Below are 13,155 nucleotides of genomic sequence, written 5' to 3'. Positions count from 1 at the left end.
CCCACAATTCACTTATTCCGTCTCCAATGTCGTAACTTTTCAGATGATTTATGCTCATCAACCAACCTGTCAACTTCCATTGTCAGCTCATTGACTCTGGGGTCACTGGGGTTGTCACGACGAATCTCATTTGCTAGTCCCGATCTAATAATAAGGCATCTAATGCGATGTAGAACGCTTCTCGTCGCCCTGCCAACCGAGGGGTGTATGAAGATGGTGTGCAGCGCTATTACAGTGCTTTGTTGCTGATGATGATGATTGAAATCGCTCTGTACGATTCACCTATGCTTGTATCCTTGCCTGGCTTCAATAGCGGCCCACCATGGCAATTTTTAGACTTCGGGAACGATGTGGAACTTTAGTGATATTATCGACTCCTGGCTCATCCAGTTGATTCAGCATCACCATGGAGATTCCATCAGGGCCCAACGCTTTGGATGGTTTAGCGTTCCTGATGGCATTTGCAACATCATCCATTGTAAACTGTGGTGGTTTATCTTCGGTAGGAAGAGATCTACTACGATGTTGTACTCTTCTCTTAGCCCTCTCACTCCAGGGAAGCTCGACAAACTGTCGATGCAACTCTTCAGATGATTTAAAAACTTGTTCCATTTATGCTCATCGACTAACCTGTTTAGTCGGAAGCAGTGATTTGTTGAACTCTCATAAACTAGAACTATATACCTCAATACCCCTCTGGTCATTACCTAGGACCGAATGCCCCAACTCATGACGGTTCCACACCTGACTGCTAATCCCATACATTCCATGTTCAATATTAGAGCCAAGAGAGATAGGTATGCATTGAACACACTGGTTCAACAGGAAAGCTATTCGTTGGACGTACCTGGGTTGCCACCACACAATTTGAAACAGAAAGTTGGGCACTGTGCAACAAGAAAAAATGGAAAACTGAGTAGATTACCAAAGTAGAGCTAAAAATATGAGACACGTGTATCAGTACATTCTAATCACCACAACGATGTTTGCTGTATTTGTTGTTGTTTTTGGTGTTTTACCAACGCATACTTCGTTCGTGTAATATTTCAGTTATCAGGTTCTGGTTCCTCTGTATCAAGACTCAAGAATTCTGCAACCTAGAATCAGGAGACAGGTGAAAGGGGTTAGCTGGGCAGCTAAACAAATGCAATGTGTCGTGTGGTCCCAATCCGCATACAGGGCATGTGTTGGGTATCGTGGCATCAATTCGGCCCCAATACGAATTGAGGCGGCTGCATCGTCCGGATCTTAATTGGGTTAAAACCAATCGTGTTTGCCTTGGCAGCTGGCGTTCTTCTGTCCAGCTTCTGGCAGCTGGCGTCCACGGATATGTATATTTAATTCGGTGTTTACCTCGTTTGTTTGTTTGATGGTAGCTGTAGACTTTTAGGTGGATAATTATAGATTACGATTTTCGAAGAAATGTGTAAGGATGGAGAAATAATTGTCGTATGTGGTTTATGTTCCTGTCTATTGACATGAATGTACAGTCGCCGGCGTATGAGATTAGTTATACGTTGTACTTCGGGTGGATTGGTTATCTTTGATATGTACAAGTTGAAGAGTAAGGGGGATAGTACTTCTCTTTGGGGTAAGCCTTGCTTGTTTTTCCTTGGAGGAGGTTTGTATCCACGGAATTCGTAATAGGACTGTTCACCGACCACATATTTTGCCACCCATATCTCTAGGTGATTGGGGATAGAGGTCTCCATGAGGCCCCTCATGAGAATGATATGATTCACTGTGACGAAAGCAGGCTGAAGCTTGAAGAGTAAGGAGAATAGAATTCCCTCTGGGGGCAACCCTTGTTTGTTTTTCCTTGGAAGAGATTTGTGTCCTTGGAATTCGAAATAGAACTGTCTACTGGCCAAATAGTTTGCTAACCATATATTTCACAGTGTCGAAAGCTTTCAATAAGTCTAGCGCCAGATGATTACATTAAAATTAATCAATTATGAGTAAAATTCAAAATCTTTCAGCTCATCTAAAATCGTTAGGTACTGTAAAGACCAATAGGAGTAATTACTCTGTTTATAAAACGCTCACAAAACCTGTTGCTCTGCCATTTTGGAACACCCTTTTTATAGCAAAGGAAACCCAAAAACAAACAAAACCAAATGAAATCCACAACAAAAATCTTATAAAATTGTGTAAATATTTAGTTACATATAATGGTGAATGTTTTATTTTTCCACAACTAGATTTAGCATACCTACATGTATGTTTGTATGTACGAATGTAAGAAGAAGACAACAAAAAATAAAAGTATACACATTTATTTATAAAATTATTGATAAATAGCAAATTCATATTTGCCATAATTGAGACTATTTGCTAGTAAACTACATACATACATGCATATGCCTATGTGTTTACATATTTATATAAATACAAATCTAGATTATATAAATGAATATATACATGCTCCCTAGGCTAAATATACATAGTATAGTATGTGTGTGCATGTATGTGTTTGTCTGTGTATGTGTGCGTATAACCTAAAGGTAAACATATTGTTTCTAGAAAAATTTAATCAAATTATGTAAAATGTTTTGTTTTTTTTTTTCATCCCATATTCATACGAGTATATACCACAAACACACATTGAAAGATGCAATCTTCAAAAGTTCATAAATGCAACATATGTTGCATTTGAGCGATATTAAAAAAAAAACAATATATGTACTATATTTATAGCAAATTTATCAGTGCTGTAAACAATATAATTTTTTTTGGTTTTTTTCTACATATTTAAAGTTATCTTTTTATGAGAAAATTTAAAAATTTTATTTGTTCATACGAAACATTAATTTTTAGTATGCCATTCCACTATCCGCACACAATCTGTGGATGAGTCCGAAGCTATAACACAAATATGATTACGTTTCTGTGCTGCGTTTGATCATATGGAGGTCGAAAAAATCTTTGACTGGACTCAAGAAAATTTGTTTTCATATATTCGATTTTTTATATTTACGTTTTCCAACAAACCATTACAAACCAAAGAAAAAAAATATATAATATTTATAAATAAAAACTAGTAAAATATTTAAGTGATAGTTGTAAACCTTGTAAATAAATGTGAGATTTTTCTCATTCAAAAAAAAAAAAAAAAAAACACACAAAAATAAATAAATAAATTTAAATAAATACATATATGCTATAAATAAATAAATACAGTTTTTATTTAAATTCCAAGACCACCAATAACTAACGGCAACACAGGCCCACAATTCTCTATAAATTCTATTTAATATATTAAATGCGTAAAAAATATAAAATAAAATGATAATTAAGCACCTTAACATTAAAAAACTCCCACACAAAACACTTTATATATTTATATATACATAAAGCAAAGAACTCTTATATACATACATAAACATTTTATGTTATCAAAGCCACAAAACAAGGCACTGTGAATATTACAAAACATTATTAACAAAAAACGAAAACAAAAATTAATGAAAGGAAAAAATTGCCAATATTAATTAAAAATTACAATACTAGGAAATTTATATAAATATATACTATAAATTGATATTATTATTAAACAAAAGGTACACCTTTGAAACCATAAAAATTTATTTATTGAGGTAAATAACACGGGGAAAACTACTCGCAGCAAATATTTCGAAAAAAAAAAACATTCTGCCATGGCAGGAAATAAAACCAGAAGAAAAGTGGCATTTCATTTTGCAGCATTAAATTAAAGTTTTCAAACTTTATTAACAACAAAATAGAAAAAAAATTAAAATTAGTAAATAATGAAAAAAAATTACATTATTATAAAAAAGTAAAGAAAATAAGACCTAGCCAGAAAATGAAGCATTTCGAAATATTAGCAAACAAAATAATATAAAATATTATGACAAAAGAACTTATACTGGTAAATGAAAACTTAACAAAAAACAGGCAGAACATATGAAAAAGTAACCTCATTATAGAAATATTCAAAATCCATAATCTTTTCTTTTTTCAAATCATTTCCATTCAGCTGGTAAAGAAAGCATCAAGAAACAAAAATAACAAATTGTTTAGAAAATTGAAATCTAAGAAACAATTATGTGTGTGAAAATGAGTTTTGACATTAAACATAAACAATTTACTAACAAAAATATATTTGTAACAGATGCATTTTTTGGAGTTTAATTTCTTAGAGGAATTTCTTCTTATACTACAACCACACAAATAAACTTCCATCTGTAGTGTTATAATTAATTTGAAATTTATTTTCCCACACATAATAATTACATGTAGCATATAAATAAACAAACCGAAAATCTTTACAAATCCAATGAAAATAAAAAATTAAACATAACATTTAATTCAAGTATATAGAAATAAGCAAAAGAAGTAAATCTCATTATATTCAATGTGTTATATATACTTAGTATCATTTCATTTTTTATTCTTAGCCAAGAATAGAAAACGAAACTGTTTCCCTGTCCACTCTTCCTTCGTATCTTTAAGTTTAGGCTTAAGTTATGCAAATGCGTCTAAGTAAATATCTGTGTCTATAATTTAGTTTTAAACAACAAAACAAAACTCATTGAGTTGAAAATCTTTGCTTTCGATATTGATATTTGGCTATCTGTAAACCTTAGACAAATTCTAAGTCATATACATATATATTTAACTATCAATCATACACACATACAAAAGATAAAATTATAAAAGCCGAAATATAAAAACAAAGACAAAAGAACAAAACAAAATTGTAGCGTAAATATTCTTAAACTAAACGTCTGTTTATTTTGTAAAATTTTTAAATACATGATTTAAGATTGAATCTAAAGCAGTAAAGAAGAAAGAGAAACAAAAACAAAACTGGAAAACCAAAGTAAAACATCGTACTAAACTATAAACCAAATAAATGTATTAATAAAAACAAAAAAAATAATTTGTTTCATTTTTTGATTGTTTAGAAAAAAGTTTAAATCGCTTGGTGAGTATGCAGAAAAATTGGCTATAAGTTCAACAGCGCTACTAAGGCTGCAAAAATCAGTCTGAAACGTATTTCGTCTTTACTACAAGGGGTCTTAACTACAATGTTTTAGACATTATTTTAAGATAGAATTTTAATTTTTAAGAAAATGTCTGAAATTTGGTATTTAGTCATCATTTGGGGTATAAAACATTCCATAGGAGATTTGACGGTATAGGTTCATGCTTTCATATAGACCCCACAGGACGGTACCTCCAGCTTTTTGGTATTTTGAAGGTCGTGGCCCCCCTAATAATTGTTCCACAAACATCCCAGTTGGGACAAGGGACACTTCTCTCATATCAATGAGTGCACGTCGATTCATATTGGCTCAATGATATGGGACTTACTTTTTATTGCCGAGTCCGAACGGCGTGTCTTACAACACCACTTGTAGAGAAGTTTTTCATGGCTTAAATACTCAGGAAATGTCGCCAGCATTACTGAGGGGCCCCACTATTCCTCCGAATTGGCTGAAATTTGGTATTTAGTCATAATTTGGAGCATAAAATTTTCCACCTGAATTTGTTAGGTATAGGTCCACGCCTTCATATAGCACCCATAGAACAGTACCTCCCGATCTGCGGTATTTTGAAGATTGTGGCTTCAATATTCCACCGAAATTGCTGAAATTTGGTATTTAGTCTTCATTGGGGGTATTCAACTTTCCCCTCTAAATTTGTCGGTAAAGTCCGCGCCTTCATACAGCCTGCATAGAATGGAATATCCCAGATTTCAGTATTTTGAAGTTTGTGGTCTCAATATTCTGCCGAAATGGCTGAAATTATGTATTTAGTCTTCATTGGGGTGCAAAACTTTCCACCTGAATTTTGTTGGTATAGGTCCACGCCTTCATATAGCCCCATAGAGCGGTAGCTCCCGATTTGCGGTATTTTGAAGTTTGTGGCCTCAATATTCCTCCGAAATGGCTGAAATTTGGTATTCAGTCATAATTTGGGGTATAGAACTTTCCATCTGAAATTTGTAGGTATAGGTTCACGGCTTAATATTGCCCCCATAGAACTGTACCTCCCGATTTTAGGTATTTTCAAGGTTGTGGCTTCAATATTCCACCGAAATGGCTGAAATTTGGATTTAGTTTTCGTTGGTAATATAAAACTTTTCCCCGAAATTTGTCGGTACAGGTCCAAGGCTTCTTATAGCGTCCATAGAACGGTACCTCCCTAATTTCGGTATTTCTAATGTTAGCCACATTGTGTTACCGAAATTTCTCGAATTTGGTATTTAGTCCTCTTTATAAAAGAAAGGAAACTAATTGTTCAGTTTTACTTCAATACAAGCTAATAGTCTTTAGTAGTGACCAACTCATTGATATGATAGAAGACACCCTTGTCCCTGCAGGGAGGTTTATGGAAAATATGTAGTTTTTTTCATACTGATCTCTTCTATGTCATAGATCTCGAGAGCTGCGTTCTTCATTTTAAACATGTATATACACATATATACAGTCGATTCTTGACATATTTTTATAATATCTTATGTTATACATATTTGTTTCAGTTGTTGCAAGGAATTCACGGTGGAAATTCAACGTTTGATTTGTATACCCTATATGTACCATAATACGAGTATAGAGGGTATAATACGTATTTCATTCCGCGTGTAACACATCGAAATATTCGAAGTCCACTTTTTTTATATCGCGTTTTTCTATCTTTTGGCCCTGTCGGAAAAGGTTGTATGTTCACCAAATATGAAAATTTGAGAACGAAAAGGTCGTAAGTCCACCGAAAAGTCCATCGAAAAGTAACAAAAGTAGGAGAGGCAAGTTCCGCCCATTTCTAGTTTTTTTTTTTCGAAATATTCGAGTTAAGTTATTATATAATCCTTGAATATTAGGTATATAGTGTCTTCTACAGAGGAGGATGTTGGCAATATTTTTGTTAGATATTTAACCCTTATGCGATTAATTAAAGGAGTATTTTGGTCATTTTTTTTTCAAAAATATTTCAAAAACTCCTTTAAAATGTGATCTTATCAAATCCAAATATTGTACAAAATTGTTCGTCATAAAATTTTACTATAGGTCTCAGAATACAGCAAATCTGTAAATCTAATCGCCAGAAATCTCTTAAAATGAAAAACACGTTTTAGGGTTAACGTCGGTTGTCATATGAGTTCATTCAAAATTGTCCCACAAAACATAATTTTAGAGAGATGACGTCAAAGAAAAACATGTCTACTGCGAATAAGCTTTCAGCAAATCAAAATTATTTTTGGACAAATAAACTTATTGTAAGAAACAATTTGTGGAGTCTGCCACCTTATCACATCAAGTTTAAAAAACAATACAATAATTGTTTCACAAACATCCCAAAAGGGACAGGGAAGGCACCACGATTCATATTACATCAGCGATATGGGGCCTAAAGTTTATCGCCGAGTCCGAAAGGCGAGTCTTAAGACACCATCTGTGTGCATACAATTGGCAGGTGTGCATACAATTGTACCACGGTGGCACCACGGTGGAGTATCTCAGTCATGAAAAACTTCTCTACAAGTGGTGTAGACTCGGCGATAAACAGTAGGACCCATATCACTAGACATCGAAATCCGTAGAGGTAATGTGACTAGACAAAAACTCGAATTAGTCTGGACCAAATTTTTTGCATATTTTGACATATTTGCATAAAATGAATATATGCAAAACCACATGCAAGGATTTGTGGCCTAAATATCCCACCGAATTGGCTGAGATTTTGTATTCAGTCTTCGTTGGGGGTATAAAACTTTCCACCTGAAATTTATCGGTATAGGTCCATGTCTTCATATAGCTCCTATAGAACAGTACCTCCCGATATCCGGTATTTTGAAGGTTGTGGCCTCAATATCTTACTGAAATGGCAGACATTTTGTATTAAAACTTCGTTGAGGGTATTAAACTTTCCACCTGAAATTTGTCGGTATAGGTCCGCGTCTTCATATAGCTCCCATGGAACAGTACCTACCGATTTTCTGTGTTTAGAAGGTTATGGTCTCAATATACCTCCGAAATGGCTGGAATTTGGCATTAAGTCTTCGTTGGAGGTATTAAACTTTACACCTAAAATTTGTCGGTATAGGTCTAGGCCTTCATATAGCTCCCATAGCACGATTGTACCCCATTTTCGATATTTTGAAGGTTGTGGCTGTGGTTACAGATTTCTTTATTTTATTGACTTGTCTGAAGAGAATGTACACATAAACATTTTAGAAGATTTTATTGCAAAAAATAATATTTGCATATTCATAATTTATATATTTTGCATATTTTTGTGATATGTTTCGATTGGAATTTAATCAGAAGCCAAAAATATGCCTAGCCCCAAACTTTAACAAAAATAGGGGTTGCATAAAATAAATAGCAGTATCATTTTACTGAAAAAAAAACATGAAAATATTTCCCAATTTTTTGATGAAATTTTGTTCTCTCTTTTTTTTGAGTTGATACATGAAAGTAATATGAAACTTGGTTCTAGGTGAAAAGTGTCAAAAGATGGAAAATTATACAAAAAATTTACTATGAGTTTCAGAATAAGCCATATATCTGGGTATACTATTTCCTTAAAAAAATTAGATTACAATTGTATATATAATAGGATGAAATTATGTGTTTTAATATTGGACTGTTAATTTTATATAATTCCATACTGGATCAAAAACTAACAAAATCCTTAACTTGTTGGCAATATTGTTAAAGAAAGAAATGTTCCAAAGGAAATTTCATTATGAGTCTCTGAATCTGTAACAATAACATATAACATTCTTAGCAGCCCTTGTTATACCCTACACCACAATGTAGAAAGGGTATTATAAGTTTGTTTTGGTAAAAATTCATGTAACACCGCGAAATATTCGTCGGAGACCCCTAATGTGGTATACCAATCTTCATATCTCGACGAGATAAAGCGATTTTGAGATGTGTGTCCGTCTGTCCATTATAAAGTGTAAACACGCTCCAGGCCGCAATTATGGAGCGATCGTCACGAAATTTTGTATGGAGGTCGGGTTTAGGCCAGAATAGATCCCTATTCTTATTGGTGATGATCGAGAAATATTTAGCGGGTGAAATGGACCAAAAATATAATATTTATTAAATTTTCTAGCGGCTCTGTAGGTTGCAATAATAATCCGATCAACGCGAAATTTTACATAAGGTAAGAGTATATGACAGAGAAGAAGATTGCAATTTGAGATGGCGATCAGATAATATTTAGAGTGTTAAATGGACAACAACTTTTGTGTGAAAATTGTGAATATTTTTAATATAAACTTATATCTTTATTCCTGGAAGATACATTCCGGACAAGTAAGCTACCCTTTGAAATGGAACGCTTGACCTTTCAATTGTTGCCAGTTGTGTTGGTGTGCATGATCAGATAACAGAGTTATATCCCAATATTTTCAGTTATTCGTATATAGTGTAATCATAAACTCGTTAGAGGTCGCAATTTTACCCCAATAGTCACGGAAATTTTCACCGGGTAAGAGTTTAGGTCAAAGAAGATGCCTACAATTTTGAATGATAATCTGATATTATTTAGCGGGTGAAATGGACCATTACTTTTGTATGAAAAATATACAAATTTTATTTTTGATCGATATTTTAATTCTTTGAGGACTTATATCGGCAAAGTAGCCTACATATGGGAAAAACGACTGACTTTCCCCTGATGCAATTTGCAATAAAGTGTTTGCAAGATAACGGTCCTACTGCTTAATATATAATGGGTTCTGTGTAGAGAGTCACATTTTCTTCCCATGCTATTAATTGTCTCTATAATTCCCAGTTTTTACATCATTGGATTTTTATACCCTACACCGCAATGTGGACATTTGGAGTTTCACAGTTAACAATTTTTATATCCATCACCTCTACGTGGAAAGGGTATTATAAGTTTGTTTTGGTAAAAATTCATGTAACGCCGCGAAATATTTGTCGGAGACCCCCTATGGGGTATACCAATCTTAATATCTCGGCGAGATAAAGCGATTTTGCGATGTGTGTCCGTCCGTCTGTTCGTGTGTCCGTCTGTCCATTATAAATTGTAATCAAACTCCAGGCCGTAATTATGGTCCGATCGTCACGAAATTTGGTATGGAGGTCGGTTTCACATCAGAATAGATCGCTATTTTAATTGGTGATGATCGTGAAATATTTAGCGGGTGAAATGGACCAAAAACATAATTTTTATCCGATTTTGTAGATGCTCAATTGGTCGCAATAATACCCCGATCGCCTCGAAAATTAGAACAAGATAGCAGTATATGACAAGGAAGAAGCTTACAATTTGATATGGTGATCGGATGAAGTTTAGAGGGTTAAATGGACCACAACTTTTGTGTGAAAATTTTTAATATACCGTATGTTGATTTACGTGGTCAGACAACAGAGTTAGAGCCTAAATATATCCAGTTTTTTGACCTTTCCTCTGATGAAAATTGCAATAATATGTGTGCTTGATAGCGGGACCACTGCCTATTATATAATTAAATTTTGTGAAGAGAACCACATCCTCCTCCCATGCTTCAAATTCCAAGTTTTTGCCCTATCGCCCTATTTGGAGCCCTATCGTATTACTTTAACGTCCAAAATTTAAAGATGTAGCAGAAGAAGCTAAACAACGCAAATTTTCCAATTTAAGAGTATTTATTAAACATGTATAATATATAATTGTTCCACAAACATCCCAGTAGGGACAAGGAGCCTCCTCTCATATCAGTGAATGCACCCCGATTAATATTAGCTCAATGATATGTAGACAGCGGGATTTTATGCAACCGCTATTTTTGTTAAATTTTGGGACTAGGCATATTTTTGGCTTCTGATTAAGTTCCAATGGAAACATATCACATAAGCAAAATGTAGAAATTATGCATATGCAAATATTATTTTTTGCATATGCGAAATTTATGTATTTTACATATTTTCGTATGCAATAAATATTTCAATAAAATCTTCTATAATGTTTATGTGGACATTCTCTTCAGACAAGTCAATAAAATAAAGAAATCTGTAACCACAGCCACAACCTTCAAAATATCGAAAATGGGGAACAATCGTGCTATAGGAGCTATATGAAGGCCTAGACCTATACCGACAAATTTTAGGTGGAAAGTTTAATACCTCCAACGAAGACTGCCAAATGTCTGCCATTTCAGTAGGATATTGAGGCCACAACCTTCAAAATACCGGATATGGGGAGGTACTGTTCTATGGGAGCTATATGAAGACATGGACCTATACCGATAAATTTCAAGTGGAAAGTTTAATACCCTCAACGAAGTCTTAATACAAAATGTCTGCCATTTCAGTGGGATATTGAGGCCACAACCTTCTAAATACAGAAAATCGGTAGGTACTGTTCCATGGGAGCTATATGAAGACGCGGACCTATACCGACAAATTTCTGGTGGAAATTTTAATACCCTCAACGAAGTCTTAATACAAAATGTCTGCCATTTCAGTGGGATATTGAGGCCACAACCTTCAAAATACCGGATATGGGGAGGTACTGTTCTATGGGAGCTATATGAAGACATGGACCTATACCGATAAATTTCAGGTGGAAAGTTTTATACCCCCAACGAAGACTTAATACAAAATCTCAGTCAATTCGGTGGGATATTTAGGCCACAAATCCTTGCATATGGTTTTTCATATGTTCATTTTATGCAAATATGTCAAAATATGCAAAAAATTTGGTCCAGACTAATTCGAGTTTTTGTCCAGTCACATTACCACTACGGATTTCGCTGTCTAATGATATGGGACCTACTGTTTATCGCCGAGTCTACACCACTTGTAGAGAAGTTTTTCATGTCTGAGATACTCCACCGTGCACAGTGGCCAATTTCCCAAAAAACCTGGCCAAAAATCGAAAAAACCATTGCATCAATTTACCCTAAATAGTGTCAAATATTGTTTACAGGAGTTCACTGCGTGTAGTTGTGCAAAAATATATACGTTTATTGTTTAGTAAGTGGGTATAAAAGGGGGTCAAAGTGACCCCATTTAGAAAAAAAATGTTCTCAATATTTAAGTTGTTTATTAAAATCTTATAATATCCAAAATAAACAGCGGTTTGTTTTATTTTTTTTTTTTTTGTAATTGTAATTAAAGGTATGCGAAACGTATTCAAAACGTTCAGTGTCGCGAATGAAGTGCGCGTTTTCAATAATTGATATTTGTACTTGTTCATTTTTTTTAAGATAAATTTTCACAAAAAGCGATGAAAATAGTTATGAGTAAGATCGAGTTGGGCTATGTAACTTATCATTTCATAAAAAGGGAAGAGTTTTTTACCAAATTACATCGAAACATCCTGCCCATATTTGCCCTTCTCGTTTTTATGCCACATTTTGTCTTGCAGGTATATACATGTATCAGTCTGTTCAGGAGTATATGACAAAAGTTCTTGATATTCCTATATAGCATTACTATTAATTATAACACGTATTGCAAAGTATACATCCTAGAAAGTGCAATACCAGAGCATACTATGGTCAGCATTGTTAAATATGTCACTTTCCGATATTATTCAAGGTAAAATGACGAAACATACATATCGTATTATACGAAAACGGGAATTTCAAAATAGGGCACATGTTTATCCGCCGTACCCAAAAGTATTGGAAGCAAAAACTCGTTGTTATCCACCGGGAATCATAGTAAGTGAAACCAAAGCAGAAGTGCCTTTACAGTCTCTATTAAATCATATTTCAAGTAGACTTTTAATTGTGCAAATTATGTTATTAATACATTCTCAAATGGAAAAGTGCATAAGTTATTATTAACTGTCAAATACGGCTCTGATGGTTCTTCCGGCCAAAGTCAATACGAGCAAAAATTCGAAGACGAAAATGCTTCGGATGCCAGTACGCTTTTGTCATCCCTTGTGTCCTTGCGATTGTCTAAAAATGATAACCAAAATTCAATAATTTGGCAAAATCCAAAACCATCGTCTCCTCGATTTTTCAGTCCAATAAAGGTGGAATATGTTCGTGAAGACCAAAATTCGATTATTCAGGAGCAAGAGTATATTGATCAACAAATAGAAGCTCTTGTTCCATATTCTACCCACATAAACGGAAAAGATATAATAATAGTATACAAATTACTTTTTACGATGATTGATGGCAAAATTCGTAATAATGTTACCCTAACA

This window comes from Musca autumnalis, unplaced genomic scaffold (genome assembly GCF_047663935.1).
Source record: "Musca autumnalis isolate F117 unplaced genomic scaffold, ASM4766393v1 scaffold_1, whole genome shotgun sequence".
Taxonomy (NCBI): Eukaryota; Metazoa; Arthropoda; class Insecta; order Diptera; family Muscidae; genus Musca; species Musca autumnalis.
The sequence above is the reverse complement of the archived record's forward strand: the minus strand, read 5'-3'. Positions refer to the sequence as shown.